At 42.5% G+C, this 14,367-nt stretch overlaps 1 protein-coding gene across 14 annotated transcripts in view; it reads right to left on the reverse strand.

Annotated features, from left to right (window-relative positions):
• TCF4 (transcription factor 4) overlaps nucleotides 1–14,367 on the reverse strand; it is a 386,429-nt gene that overhangs the window by 177,972 nt on the left and 194,090 nt on the right. Inside the window, exon 1 of one of the 14 annotated variants that reach the window (XM_055559670.1) lies at nucleotides 14,140–14,156. The exons of the other annotated variants lie outside the window; for them this stretch is intronic. The gene's annotated coding sequence lies outside the window, so the exon portion shown is untranslated. Of the gene's footprint in view, nucleotides 1–14,139; nucleotides 14,157–14,367 lie in introns of those variants that run through there. 14 annotated transcript variants of the gene reach the window in all.

Here is a 14,367-nt window from a genome sequence, read left to right on the forward strand (position 1 = left end):
CAGCCAAGAGACCGATCCACCTGCTGGGCTGAAAATACAACCCCAAAGGTTTTTTATAAGATCATTTTTAAGAGATCATTGAAGAGTGAAAAGGAGAAGTGGGAAGAGGAGATACCGGGGACACGTGTCCTTTGTCTTTTGAGAATCAGAGAAAAAGTCCGAGCTCAAGGCTTTCCCAGGTCTGCTCCAGCTCTGAGAGCTCGGGAGGGTCCCTACAGTTGCCAAAGCCTGGACAGGATGGCAACCATCACTCCACCACCACAGGGCGGCTCCACTGCGGCATACCCCCATGGCCACTGCCTCATCCCTGGAAGACAGAGCAGTCTTTCTTTGAGAAAGATGTGAGAAGCTATTCAACCTCCATCTGCAATCGTGACCAACAAGTAGGAACAGAGCCAGGACAGAGTCTGAGACTGGCCACCGTCTCTCCCACACCAACACCTACGGTTTATCAGCCAAACCAGCAGGCCCTGCCTCCCGCCCGCTGCCAGGTAGCTGAAGCAGCACAGTGGGTTCCCCCACCCAGGGGATCCCGTGGCAGGGTTGAAGGACCACGTCACCAGGATGTCAGCCAGTCACTGAGTTCCAAGGGCATGGGACACTCCAGCTCCTTCCACTGCCCATGCTCTTTGGAAGCTGTCTTGTCATCCATATAGACCCAACTCTAGGACACCAAAATGCACCAACATCACACAGGCTTGAACACTCAGATCACTTATAAACTCTTTACCACTGTTCCAGCTAATACCAATATGGGCACCTTCTGATAGAAAGCCTTTCCCTCTCATAGATAAGCATAAATAGTCAAGAAGCAGAACCACTACAGTGTCTGGGTCAAATGTCAATTTGTGATATACAATGTTGTAGTTTTGCCCAACTTTCATCAGCACTGAGTATTTCTAATATTGAATTCAGCCTTTTATCTTTAGTTAAGAAAGTGACGCTTACTATGAAAAAGGAATCCAACAATTTAGGAGTATGTCTGGAAAAGAGAAAGTATTTGCATACATATGAAAACCAAGGCGGTCATTCCAGGCAAACCCTGCTCTTCCCGATGCCCATCAGAGCAGTGATGGGAGGGGCCTCTGGGACCATGCCACGCCCCTGTCTCTTTCACCAGCTAGAGCTCTTTCCCCAGTTGAAATACTGGGAGGGTCTGGCCCTCTGTCGTGCAGTCTCCACTGTTCCCTGGGAAGATGGGAACCAGTGGGGATGCCCTAAACGGCAAAAGCAGCCACCTCCCAGAGGAACACGGGCTTGCCACCTTAGACATCTCCTCCTGGAGCCTCTGATACCCAGGCACCATTTTTATGCGAGAGCAGAAGAGGGAAGAAGGCAGTCATTTCCCCTAAAAGAAGTTATTATTAAGGACGAGCCCAGGCTCTAGAGGTATTAGGACTGCAAGGAGGTTGGACAGCCTCACTGCCCCTCTCAAGCGCCAAGTCCAGTTCAGGCTTTCCTGGAATCCTGCCTGTGCTGCTCTGAGGCTTTTAATCTCTAAGTTCATTCTGCATCTTCTTTCTCTCGAGAGAACATGGTGTGTACGTAAGCTCTTGCTTATGGCATTTGGACCTTCCAGGAATCACATCTATTGAAAATAAGAGCAGTGACTGTCCCACTCAGCCAGGCTCATGGTTTGGTTCTGACCAGAACAACGGCCGTCTTATCAAGCCCCTGGGCTGCTGAAGATAGGAAAGCCTCTCTCCCGTTCCATTAGGGCTGCCAGACACCCTATCTTGCACACTTGCTTCTTAGTTACTGCAAAGCTTTTACATATTTAGGAAGCTTTTCCATCAAAACATGCTGGAATGGCTAGAGGCTCCGACACATGAATGATATCTGCCCACATGTGCTTTTTATACAAGTTCACAGCTCCTGGTCACTGAGGGTAAACAGTGTTATCAGTGATTATTATGGATTTAGTCAAGTATATTTCGTTCCTGTCATTTACAAGCACTTGTGTTGGCTGGTATTTACAATGTCGAGACTCTGTCACTTTGGCAACCTTCTCAGACAACATTTTTCCAGTGTTACAGTGACATTTCAAAAACTCAGTATTTACAAGCAAATGACACCCTCTGGCTCCGTGATGATGCAATTCAGTGCTAGCTGAACAAAGGGACACTCCTCTAGAAATTTCTTCAGGATGTATTTCGGGCTACTCCTGGCTACTACATCATGGTCCAGGGCAGCCCTGTGGCCTTTGGAAGGAAGAGGCTACAAAGACATCAAGTATTAAGAAAATGTCAGACTGAAGGAGGAGGAAACCTGACGGACAAAAACACAGCTGGTATTATATTCACCCCTAAGCCTCAAGGCCTGTCCAGTCTCAGACAGACCACAGTTCTTTACAGCGAGACCACGGTCCTCTCGGCAGTGGAGGAGAGGTGAGAGGTGCAGCTGCTGACAGGTGACAGATGATGCAGGAAATACGCGCCGGAGACAGTCAAAACATTGTCTTGACCCTCTAAAGACAGTAATCTTGATCATATAGATTGCAGGCTCCATCATACCATCTTTAGAAATGCAGTCTTGGGATTTCTCTGGCAGTCCAGTGGTTAAGACTCCATGTTGCCAATGCAGCGGTCACAGGTCCAGTCCCTGGTCAGGGAACTGCCTTGCTCAGTCACTCAGTCGTGTCTGACACTTTGCGACCCCACAGACTGCAGCCCACCAGGCTCCTCTGTCCATGGGATTCTCCAGACAAGAATGCTGGTGTGGGTTGCCATGCCCTCCTTCAGGGGATCTTCCCAACCCAGGGATCAAACTCAGGTCTCCCACATTGCAGGTGGATTCTTTACTGACTGAGCTACAGGAACTAATATCCCATACGTTGTACAGCATGGCCAGAAGATTTTTTTTTTAATGCAGTATTCCCTACTAATTGTGGTCCCAGTGCAGTAAGTTAAACAATACGTAAGTTAACAGTGAGAAGAGAGCCAGAACCAGCTATGAGGAGACTGGACTAATGGCTATCACAAAAAGCTTCAACAACTGGATGAGGAAGCAGTAGGGAAAATGACAAGTCTGGAGCCAAAGGACCATGTTCCCTGGTCTCCTCTCTGCCACTTACTGTTCATAGTGACAAAAAGGCTGTGAATCTCTGCTTCATTATCAATAAAATGGGGATTAAAAACAGATCTTCCCTCACTGGCATCACAAGTTACATAACTCGTTATTGCGGTTGGTTTGTTTCCCCATTGACTCATCCATCCGCTGACTCCGGAGCACTCACTCATGTCCCCTGTTAGGCACTGGGGAGGGATGGCAGGCCCAGTCCTCGGTTCTCACTGGCTGCAGAGAGTGTGGCAACTCTGGCTTGGCAGAGCGCAGTGCGTCAGAAGCTACCTGGGCCCAGAGAGAGCCACCTCGTTCTGGCCTGAGTCTAACACAAGGGCCCCGAAGGGAACAGTGTGTGAGCGGGGCCTTGGACAGAGAGTGTGAGTCATCCGGTGAAGGAATATAAGAAAAGGGGAAGGAGGGGCAAGATGAAGATGTCCCAGGCCAATGGAAAGGCCATTGTGAAGACAGGGAGAACCATCGACGAGCCCTCAAGGGAACCCGGAGCGGCTCAGTGGGGCTGGAACACCAGGTAGCAGTGCTGAGTGGGAAAGACAAAGCTGAAGGCCAAGGCAGGGGCCAGGCTCTCTAGAGCCCATGCACCATGCTAAGGCTGGCTCCCTGAAGCATGGGCGGGTGCTGGGTCAGGGTGTAACTGCCTCGGGGAGTTCTGGAGACAACCATTCCAGCAGTCTTGTGAGAAGGAGAAGGTGGGGATGGAGGGAAATGGAGGGGTGGGCACAGCAAGTGGTGACTGGGATGCGGGCTCAGCGTACAGGAAGCAGAATCGATCAAATCTGAGAACTGAGGGTTTATGGGGATGAAGGAGGAAGTCTAGGAGGGTGACTGGGGAGCAGTCGCAGTCACCAAGCCAACAGACACAGATGGAAAGACTAATCCTGAGAGGAAGTTCCACCAATAAAATCCATGGTCAAAAGTACAATACCTGAGGTGAATTATCTCATCAGTAACGGCCAAATTTTAGTCTAGCCCCCTGAAAAATATATCTCAACCGATGTGAGAATATCAATGTGAAAACATAAGTTAGAGCCTCACGTTAGGTGACTAAACTGTTATTAGTTCAAACCCTCTACCAAGAACAGTGATAACATGATCTTGGGGGGCAGGGGATACGGTGCTATTACATAAAACCTTTATTAAACACCCAAATGAAGGGGTGGTGGAGTAACTATTGTTGGATGTTCTGGGGTGCTCCACTTGCTGGCTGATTATCCAGAGTTCACCTAGGATGTCTGTGTTCTATTTCTAGAACAGTATGTACAAATAATCTAGAGCACTGATAAAATTATTTGCAACCAGGTAACTAAGGGAGACATTTTGGATGAAATTCCAGAGGAGCCTCCAATCCTGGCGCCTGTGAATAGCTCCAAAGTCACACTATGAAACGTGAGGGGGTAGTAAGCCACCTAGGATATAATGAAATATAAATATGCTTTGTAATCAAGTATGAAATGGCTTCCCTACTGGCTAGAACAGTAAAGAATCTGCCTGCAATGCAGGAGACCTGGGTTCCATCCCTGGGTTGGGAAGATCCCCTGGGGAAGGAAATGGGAACCCACTCCAGTATCCTTGCCTGGAAAATCCCATGGACAGAGAAGCCTGGCGGGCTACAGTCCATGGGGTCACAGAGAGTCGGACACGCCTGAATGACCAACTATAACTATGAAATGGAGACAGTGTGAAGTTCGAGAATGATAAGATGGATGTGTTTTCTGCAAAAGGGAACAAAAAGGAAGTTCTCCTAGAAATAAATCAAAGGGTAACCCCTTCCCTCACATACAAAATGCCAACGTTAAAGTACTCGTCTCGTTGACAAAATGGCACCCAAGGTTTGCACTCTGAGAACACATCCAAGCCAAGTCTTACTTGGTAGTAAAGTGGGAGTAGGGCTGAGAGAAATTGGTCTGTATTAGTGCCTCCTGTTGGGCTGGGACAGTTAAATGGCAGAGATGCAGACCGACTCCTTGAGGGACGATGTCACAGGAGGAGCAGCTGTTGACACTGCTCTTTGCCACATGTCACCGTCCACAGCAAATCTTTTACCCCCGCTGATGTTGTGTTGTACCAGTCACTCTACACATGCCAGTTCTGAACTGCAGAGCTCAGAGTGACAGACAGACTTCACAGTTCAAAAGTACTGGTAATGGATCTTTCCACAGGAGTAAATCACATCCAAGGAAGAAAGTTCAGTTGACAGGGACGCTTCCCTTGTGCCTCAGAGGTTAAAAGCATCTTCCTGCAATGCGGGAGACCTGGGTTCAATCCCTGGGTCCAGAAGGTCCCCTGGAGAAGGAAATGGCAACCCACTCCAGTATTCTTGCCTGGAGAATCCCATGGACGGAGGAGCCTGGTGGGCTACAGTCCACGGGGCTGGAAAGAGTCAGACACTACTGAGTGGCTTCACTTTCACTTTCACAGAAGTGGTACAGCCTGAGTGAAGTTGTGTTCTCCAACTCATGCGTGAGCTTTGTGCAAAAAATTTGCTTAGAATTTTATAATGAATTTTCTACTAAAAACACTTAAGAGCTGAAATACTTGTAAGATCTTGAATTCTGATTCTCCTGGGGTTTTAGATCTGAGCAGTGACTCGAGTACTCAGGCTTGTACCGCCATGAGTCTGAACAGGAAATTTCCTGGTTGATCCCAGACAGAGCAAAATCTCACAGATCCAGGCAACCTCAAGTGAAACCAAATGACCGTAGGTCTTAACCAATCAAAAAAAGAAAATTCATCATTGAAACATCCAACTATTTTTAAACCAAACTGGTGATCAGTAACGCAACCCGATTTCCTATCTTCTCTATGGCAACTGTCACTGACATTTATTTGTGACTTCCTCCTGTGAAAACATCCACCTTTCAACTCTCATCAGAGAATATCTTCTAAGTCTACACTCACTTTGGGTCAGGGACCCATCTCTTACTCCTTCTATCCATTTCATATACAGTCCTTCTGAAGAACAAAAAATATTCTTTCTACGACACTATGTCAAGTCACCTTCATGTTCTCTCAAAAAGGTATATAGTTTTCTTTCTATTTATATAGCTGGCATCTTATCTTCAGATTTTTCCATTATAACATGAAACAAATTACAAACACTTCTTCTTACCTAATCTTACATGGCTGTAAGAGTGGCATAATTAACTCATAATGAATAACTATTCATATTCACTATTATATAACCATACAATATACAAGTATTGACACCCTATATCTTAAGTGAGAAGAAAGTTATGTTTAGTTGATTTTACTGAATATTTGACTAATACTTCTGTTTGAATAAAAATTATTTTATAGGCATCACTACTGATGCAATCTTCAACAAAATATTAATGCTAAGGTAAGGGATTTAATCCAATAGGAATCCACCTATATAAGCTTTGTATCACCTACTAACTCATTCCCTCTTCATATTATTTCCTATTCTATTAGGATAATCAAATGGATCTCAGAGAGGCTTATAAAACTCTCTATCAAAGCATAAGATGAGTTAAGAATTTTATCCTGATTTTATAACCTTTATTTCTATTTGATAATCACTTCAGAAATGGAGGTATATTTTAGGGTCCTTTCCTTTTGACTTATTTATCCTGTGTTGGTGGTAGCCAGACTCAATGTTTCCTTCCTATAGCTTTTGTGTGTGTGTGTGTGTGTGTGTGTGTGTGTGTGTAAAGATGAGGGGAGAAGGAAAACAAAACTAAGAAAAAATGAAAGTGACTTATCAACAGAGTATGAGAAAAGTTAGCTACTTAGCAAAATAAAAATAACATATTTAGTGATTTGTAATATAAGAATAAAATGAACTCACTGGGTCTCAGGAGGTCTGCAATATGATCTTTGCAAAAGGTATCTTGCCAATTTAATTGAGGTAGGAGTTATTTAATTTTTTTACAGGTATAGTTTTCAATAAAACTACATATGCCTATAATACTGCAATGGCAGATGTGTCTCGATTATTAGAGGTGGGCTCAAGGGAATATATACAATGGATCTTGAAATCTGTAAGCAGCTGTTTTGGGGGGGGGGGCAGTGAAATGATGGGGGAGGGCACTGTACCACACACATGTTCCTTAAGTGCAGCGATGTTTTGTTATTTTACTGCAGGTGTATTACAGAGATGAAATTTAATAACTTACTGTATATAATACCAATAAAACTGAAAAGATTCAGTGCCCTGCTGTTCATTACCGTGGTACAAATGAGCTCGGATTATTTTGTGTGCATGCACGGGTAAAACCCTGACCCACAGAGACCCCCACATCTAGAGCTCTGGAGGATGATCACTGCTTGAAAAATGTTAGGGATGTTCTTCCTTAATCGCTGTCATATCATTGAATTGTCATCCCAAATTCAAGTAAACGTGACTTTGAGGTGGGTTAAAAATAAGACATAGTTGGTATTTTTTTAAAGCATCATAGAAAGCCTTTACCGAAGAGGTCTTTCGAAAAGACAGGTTAATGGAATCAAGGGTTATACAGATTTCCTTAAGTACCATAACAATATAACAGTGATAATATATTCTAGCCAACAAAATCTAGAGAAGGGCCAGTCTAAAGATGCTATCCCACCAGATTTTAACTTAACTGTGAAAAAATATTTGTGTATTAGGAATGCTAAAGCAAATACAACTGTGTACACATGCCAGTTTTCTTCTCGAAAGAAACTACTTCTGTTAGATTAAAAATAACACAGTTAACATTATAGGTACTTGCTTTAGGAAGCTCAGTTTTGTTTATCTGTGAGTGAAAGTGTAAAGAAACCTACATAAACAAAGAGAAGGAAATGGCAACCCACCCCAGTGTTCTTGCCTGCAAATTCCATGGACATCAGAGCCTGGTTGGGCTACAGTCCATGGGGTTGCAGAGAGTCGGACACGACTTAGTGACTCAACAACGAACAAAGAGAACACACACACACACAATTTTTCAAAGGATGGGGTTCTTCAATTCTAAGCAAGTTACCACCATCGGGCACAGCAGCAGACTCATTACCTATTTATTTCTTAAATAATTATTTCTACAAAGATTATGGGGTTTTGCTGGTAACTTGCAGTGTTCTCACTATTTTAACTTGGGGTTTTAGTTTTAAGAGTTTCAGGAAAATTTCCTAGTGATGAAACCATTTCAAGAAATATCACACACAAAGGAACAAATGGTTCTCCCATTCCATACTGAAAAATTCCTCTGATGCTGAATTGTGAGTCTACTGTCTTTTTTATGGAAAGAAGCTAGAGGGCTACAGTGATTTCTATAGGATGGGCAGGTATATTTCAACACGTTCCTTCATCCACGGGATTTTCCAGGCAAGAGTACTGGAGTGGGTTGCCATTTCCTTCTCCAGAGGATCTTCCGAACCCAGGGATCGAACCCAGGTCTCCCTCGTTGTAGGCAGATGCTTTACCGTCTGAGCCACCAGGGAAGATGTTTCAACAACAAATTTTACCAATTATTTAAAAACAATTAAGTCAGTTGTTTAGTCATTCATTGATATCCCCTCTCTTTTTTATGTATCAAAAGTTAGATGAATTATAGTCCTACTTACTAGAGGTTATTAAAAGCCCCCAAATACTTTTCATGAGAAAAGAGAAGTTCATCTGGTGAAGTTTCATTTAGGACTTCATGTTTTTGGTGTCTTATAAACCACCTCGAATCAATTTCAATGGTTTTTATGCACTAGTTGTCCTGAACTGTCTATACAACTTGTGTATGTTTCTAACACATATTTGTCATTTTATATATTTCACAAGTTAAATGCCACAATCAAAAAAAAAATTACTAGGTCACATTTAGGAGCCTGAAAAAGGTATTGCTCCCAGATTTCACCCTATATAGTTCTTGTATTGGGGGAAGAATAACTTGATCTACGAAGAATCCAAATTTGTGAAGTAGTAAACCATATTCTGTCTGCACCGCACAGAAAGGAAGGCCCAAAGATAATCCATACATTTTTAAGAAAGTGTTCATGCTGTTGCTAAAATGTGAATTGGCATATTCTACCCCAGCCTCGTCACAGGAAATCTTCACTGGTTTTAATGAAATTGCACATGCTAATTTTGAGGGCATTACAGAATAGATTATTTATACAGTCACATGTGGTACATTTTTCTTTTTTTTTTTTTTTTAAGGTTAGGCTGTGAGGATCCCTGCCTTCCTCTCTGCCTTCCCCACCACTATGGCTCCAGTTCACCCTGAGAAGATCCCCCATTCTAGGCAGTATATTAGATCCAGATTCTCTACTCTCTACTGAAAGTGGTTTTCCAATGGGCTCTCATACAGACCTATTACTGAGTCCAAAAACCTCACCATGAGCTCCGGCAGCAGGGAACCCAACTTAGAAAAGCACTAGCTTTAAAACCAGGCATTTCAGGGTCCAAAGCCTGGCTCTCACACTTAGCTGGGGGGACTCTTTGGTCTGCTTGCTTTACCTCTCTGAGCATCATTTTCTTAATTATTAAATCAGCCTGGGAACTTATACTGGCAGCTAATATTAGTCCTGTCAGCTCCCTCTAGAATGAGCCCAAACTAACATTTAGAAATTCACTCACTCTGACTTTCATCCATCAGCCAAGTCTGGGTTGTGAATGGATACACGGATTCACTATCTCAGTGATCCTTGACAGAGCAACTTAACTGGGCATCACAGTAAGCCACTTGACTCAGTGGGTCAGCCACTGATGGTCAACCCTGTGAGATCTTTAATGACAATTACTACAATGTAGAGGAGCAATCTGAGAATTTTAGAGAAACAATGGTGCTTATGGCAAGATTAATAGCTGGGGGCACACAGATTGTCACTAGGTTCCAAATTATAGCAAAAGTATACTAGAGTTTATGTGTAAGGAAATATAGCCTATAATTATGTCTTCCCTTATGCAATTGAAGCATTTCCGACCATTAGCTTGAATCATAACCTATTTTTCTTATCAAAATATCTTAAGAAATTTGAAGGGTGCTTTAATACTGCCAGTCTCCTCCAGGTAAGGAACCATATTTAACACAAGGATTATTAACATTACATTTTCTATAGATGAACACTGAAACGGACAGCACTGAAACGAACAATCAAAGAAATCTCTTTCACTGTCAGCTATCAACATAGAAGGAATGATGGAGCTTTTTTTTTTTAAATCACTAGTTCAAAACCCTCTGATTCAGGCAAGTATCCTCAATACATGTTAAAACCATCAGGTCAAAGACTGTTAGGGAACACGGGCACAAGGATCTATGCCCAGTGCTAAAAAATCCACACAAAGACTGTTTGCTAATTACAGAGGGGGAAGGCTTCTTTACAATGGACAGACCTGGGGTCTCTAATTCTACCAAGTTGGTAATGTTAGTGTCACCAACAGCAACACATCTTGACATTACATGCCTCCAGATAAAACACAGCATAAAGCACATAATCTACGAGATATTCCGGGCCAAAAGGTTGAACTTCCATCTGAAACAGCCTTTCAGCCTAATTTTCAATTTGCAAGCAAGACGAGTACCAAACAGCACCACAGAGAAATAGCCCAACAGTTCAAGAAGGGGACCCTTTTTCAAGTCCACCAGCCTGCTCTCGTTAAGCTAAATGTCACTTTTTAAAAAATTACAGGAACCTCTCTAGTTTAAAAGAAATTCTAAAGAGACACAAAAACAAAATATCATGCATAAACACAGTGTGGGCGGGCTGGAGGGGGAAAAAGATAATAAAGATATTTTCATGGGGACAATCAAAGAAATATGAATCAGGATTGGGAATTAGATTAGGAAACTCTGGTTAGTATCTTTAGAGGTGATAACACTATTTGACTGTTCTTAATTTTCAGACACACATGATGAAAAACCTAAGGGTGAAATCTTATGAGATCTGCCACTTAAAAACGGTGCACTGAAAAATACATGCATATATACACACGCGCACAAAGCGAACAAAACAGATACTTTTCATCGTTTGAGTTTTCTAACTCTTCTGAGAACTTGAAAATTTATACTATGTAGGATTAAAGAAAATTTTGTAAATTCAATGAATGGTGTTTGATTCTTCCTCTTAATATCAAGAAAGCTACCAGTGGGGATTGAAGGTAGAGTATACAAGAGCTTCCCTTTGTTTTTCTCCTTTGTACCTACCACTTCACTTAAAGGCCAATAAATATTTGTTAACCGATGCAATGAAAAAAATAGCTCCACTCTCCCCTCTGGTGCATGCTGGACGGCGGTCGGGAGAAGGGTATGCCCACAGCAATGCCCCCCAGACAAAGGAAACGCAGCCCGAAAACCAGTGCTAGGCACAGAGTGGAGATGGCATCACCCTGCAGACCTGGTGCCTGAGATGTCTGACACCGTGGTGATTTTTAATATTCTACCCCACCACCCACACTGGCACATTCAAAAAGGATGGGCCTGGAGTCTGACCTTTGGTTCCAACAACACCGCCACCGGAAACCGAGAACATCTCCAATTCCCTCCCTGGGGAACCTTCAGACCTGGAATGACGAGGCCACCCAGCTAGGACTCAGGCCAGGAAAATGAGTGACAAGTGACTCTGCAGGATCTGACCCTCTATGTCATTCCAGAGTCTGCACAGCACGGTCGAAGGAACGGCTCCCCAAAGAGCCCCAAATCTTCTTTGAGAGGATATGATTTTCTGGTTTTCTGAAGCAGGAAAACGCTGCTCACACAGGACTCTTCAGATTTCACCCTCTCAAAATGATCCCAAAAGTGATGCCGGGGAAATAAGCCTCAGGCCATCACAATCCCCACTGTGCCAGATACAGAGATCACACGGGGCCGGATGGGGCCAACCTGGCCCCTGACTTCAGGAGTTTACAGAATCTGGTGGAAACCACCATTCCACAAACATCAATAAGGGCACATTCGAAAAGCACCATGAAGGCAAAGCTGAGCGCCAAGACAGTACACGGATGGAAGAGATTCCTAGTAAGGGTACAGAGAACCAGGTATGGATGAGGGCATGCTATAATCAAACATTTAACCATAATGTGGAGTTAAAAACCAAGATGTATTTCTGCTTGCACAAGACCTAAAAGCCATTTTCATAAGAAGAGACAAAGGATCTCATGTCTTTTCTGTGTATATCCTTTCTATTTTTACTGTGATCCTTTCCGTATCAAAAATAAAAAGAACTGAAATGAGAAAATCCATTCTTAAATGTGTAATATATACGTTTAATTTCAGTGAATCTAAAATGACTCTATGAGCACGCTAAATCACATACAGAGAAGACCCATGTCTTCTGTAGCTGCAAAGTTTCTGGAACTCAACAAAACAATCTGAGGTTAGGCCTAATTCTTAAATCCCATCGGCTTTAAGAACGAAACATCAAGTAACTTTATCAGCATAGTGCTATTTGATTACCTACTGAGAAAGAAAAAGAATGTGGATAAGGTTAGAGCCTTGGACTTCACTAGAGAAAACAAGATAGGGGCTCGCATATTCAGTTGTGGGATTTTGTATGAAGATTTCAAGGCATCTTACTGATGTTCAGAATGCCCCGCATTTTCACTGCCTTTTAAATAAAGTACATATGCAATATAGTCCCATGTATTGAATAATCAAATTAAGGCAAGAAATCTAAAAGCTTTGTTAGGGTCAGCAGCTATACTTGATTTTGAACACAAATCTTTTAAACACAGTAGATTCCTACAGAACATTCTAGGAAATCATCAAAGTTAGCTGCACATTAGAATCACCTGGGGAGTTGTCAGAAACGCAAAGGCCCAGCTCAGAAGATTCGAGTTTAATTGGTCTCAGTGCCCAGCTTTCCTTATATTACACACACACGCACACACACGCACGCACGCGCGCGTGCACACACACACACACACACACACACACACACACAACCTTGCCCTTAAGATATTAATAATAAAACCATCGCTTTAGACTTGGGCTATCTCCTAGAAAGACAAAACAAACATTTCCTGATAATCAATGCTCCACTTCCATTTAAGGGGATAACCTCTGCCTTAATAACAAGTATTTGTGTTGACATCACCACCCTCATTAAAAAAAAGATCTCAGGAAGATTTAAAAAAAAAAAAAAAAAAGGTTTGCAATCACCAAACATCCTATTCAAAGCAGCAAGAGAGGCCGAAAGCAAATGACATTTTTTTCCTTTTCGTCATGCACAGTGATGTCCATTAGGTACTAGCTATAGGCTATTGTATAAAGATCAGACTATCCTGCAAACAACTTTACTTCCTCTCATTTTGTTTCTGTCAGACTTTCCATTATAAATTACATTTTCTCTTTCAGTTCAAAAAAAAAGTAGTATGAGGTTGCAATTTGGCAAAAACATTTTAAGCCTGGGTGTAATTTCCGTACCCCAATTTGATTGAAATTAGTTTTGCCATATTTAGTGAGAACTAAAAAAAGTCCGTTTGGCTGCTTTGGTTTCTTTGGGTTTATGTTCTGTACAATTTCAAAAGGCTGAGAAGTTACCGACTTCATTTCTGATCATTTTCAGTGAAAATGCATTCATGAATTCATATTATCCCACTACTATTTTTAATGAAAACAATTTAATCTCTAATAAAGAACCTGCCAGCTTTTGTGTCTTGGCTAAAACACCCACTTTTTAAAAGTCCCATGTCTATCACTGTCAGTGGTACACCCTCAAGAGACACATAACGGATATATACATATACATATATATACATATGTATATATTAACCTGATGCATTCTGAAACAACACACATCTCAAAATAATAATGATTTATTTCTCCAAGACAGCAGTTGGCTACCTGTTGCTTACCACTGCTATTTCTCTGCACAAAACAAAAGGCTACCAGAACTGAAGAAGGATGTTCATCTATATCAGTGCTTATTCCTGTAAGTCCACAGGATGACCAAACAAAAGGCTGCTGGAACTGAAGAAGTATGTTCATCTATAACAGTGCTTATTCCAGTAAGTCCACAGGATGCAGGGTTACAATACGACAAAGCAGTTTGGGGAGCTCCTCGGGGCATATCAGTTAAAGGATTTCCATCCAGCACCTCTCTACAGCAGTAAGCAGGAGAAAACAACAAGCTCCCTCTCCACGAGTCACTCACCTTGCCACACAGTGGGGAATCGTTTCAGCTGTGATCTGCTATTTAGACTTGAAGCCCAACACACGGAGAGTCTGCCTTTCTTTGGGGTTTGCATAGCTGGTGTTGGAGAACAGGAATTCAAAAAGCAATTCGGCTCAAGAGAAACTCATTTTCACCGGAAGACACACTAGGGTCTGTTCTATTCTCAAATTTCACCGAAAGCAGAAATTCATAAATATGCCACCCTCT

Source organism: Bubalus kerabau, chromosome 21 (genome assembly GCF_029407905.1).
Source record: "Bubalus kerabau isolate K-KA32 ecotype Philippines breed swamp buffalo chromosome 21, PCC_UOA_SB_1v2, whole genome shotgun sequence".
NCBI classification, from domain to species: domain Eukaryota; kingdom Metazoa; phylum Chordata; class Mammalia; order Artiodactyla; family Bovidae; genus Bubalus; species Bubalus kerabau.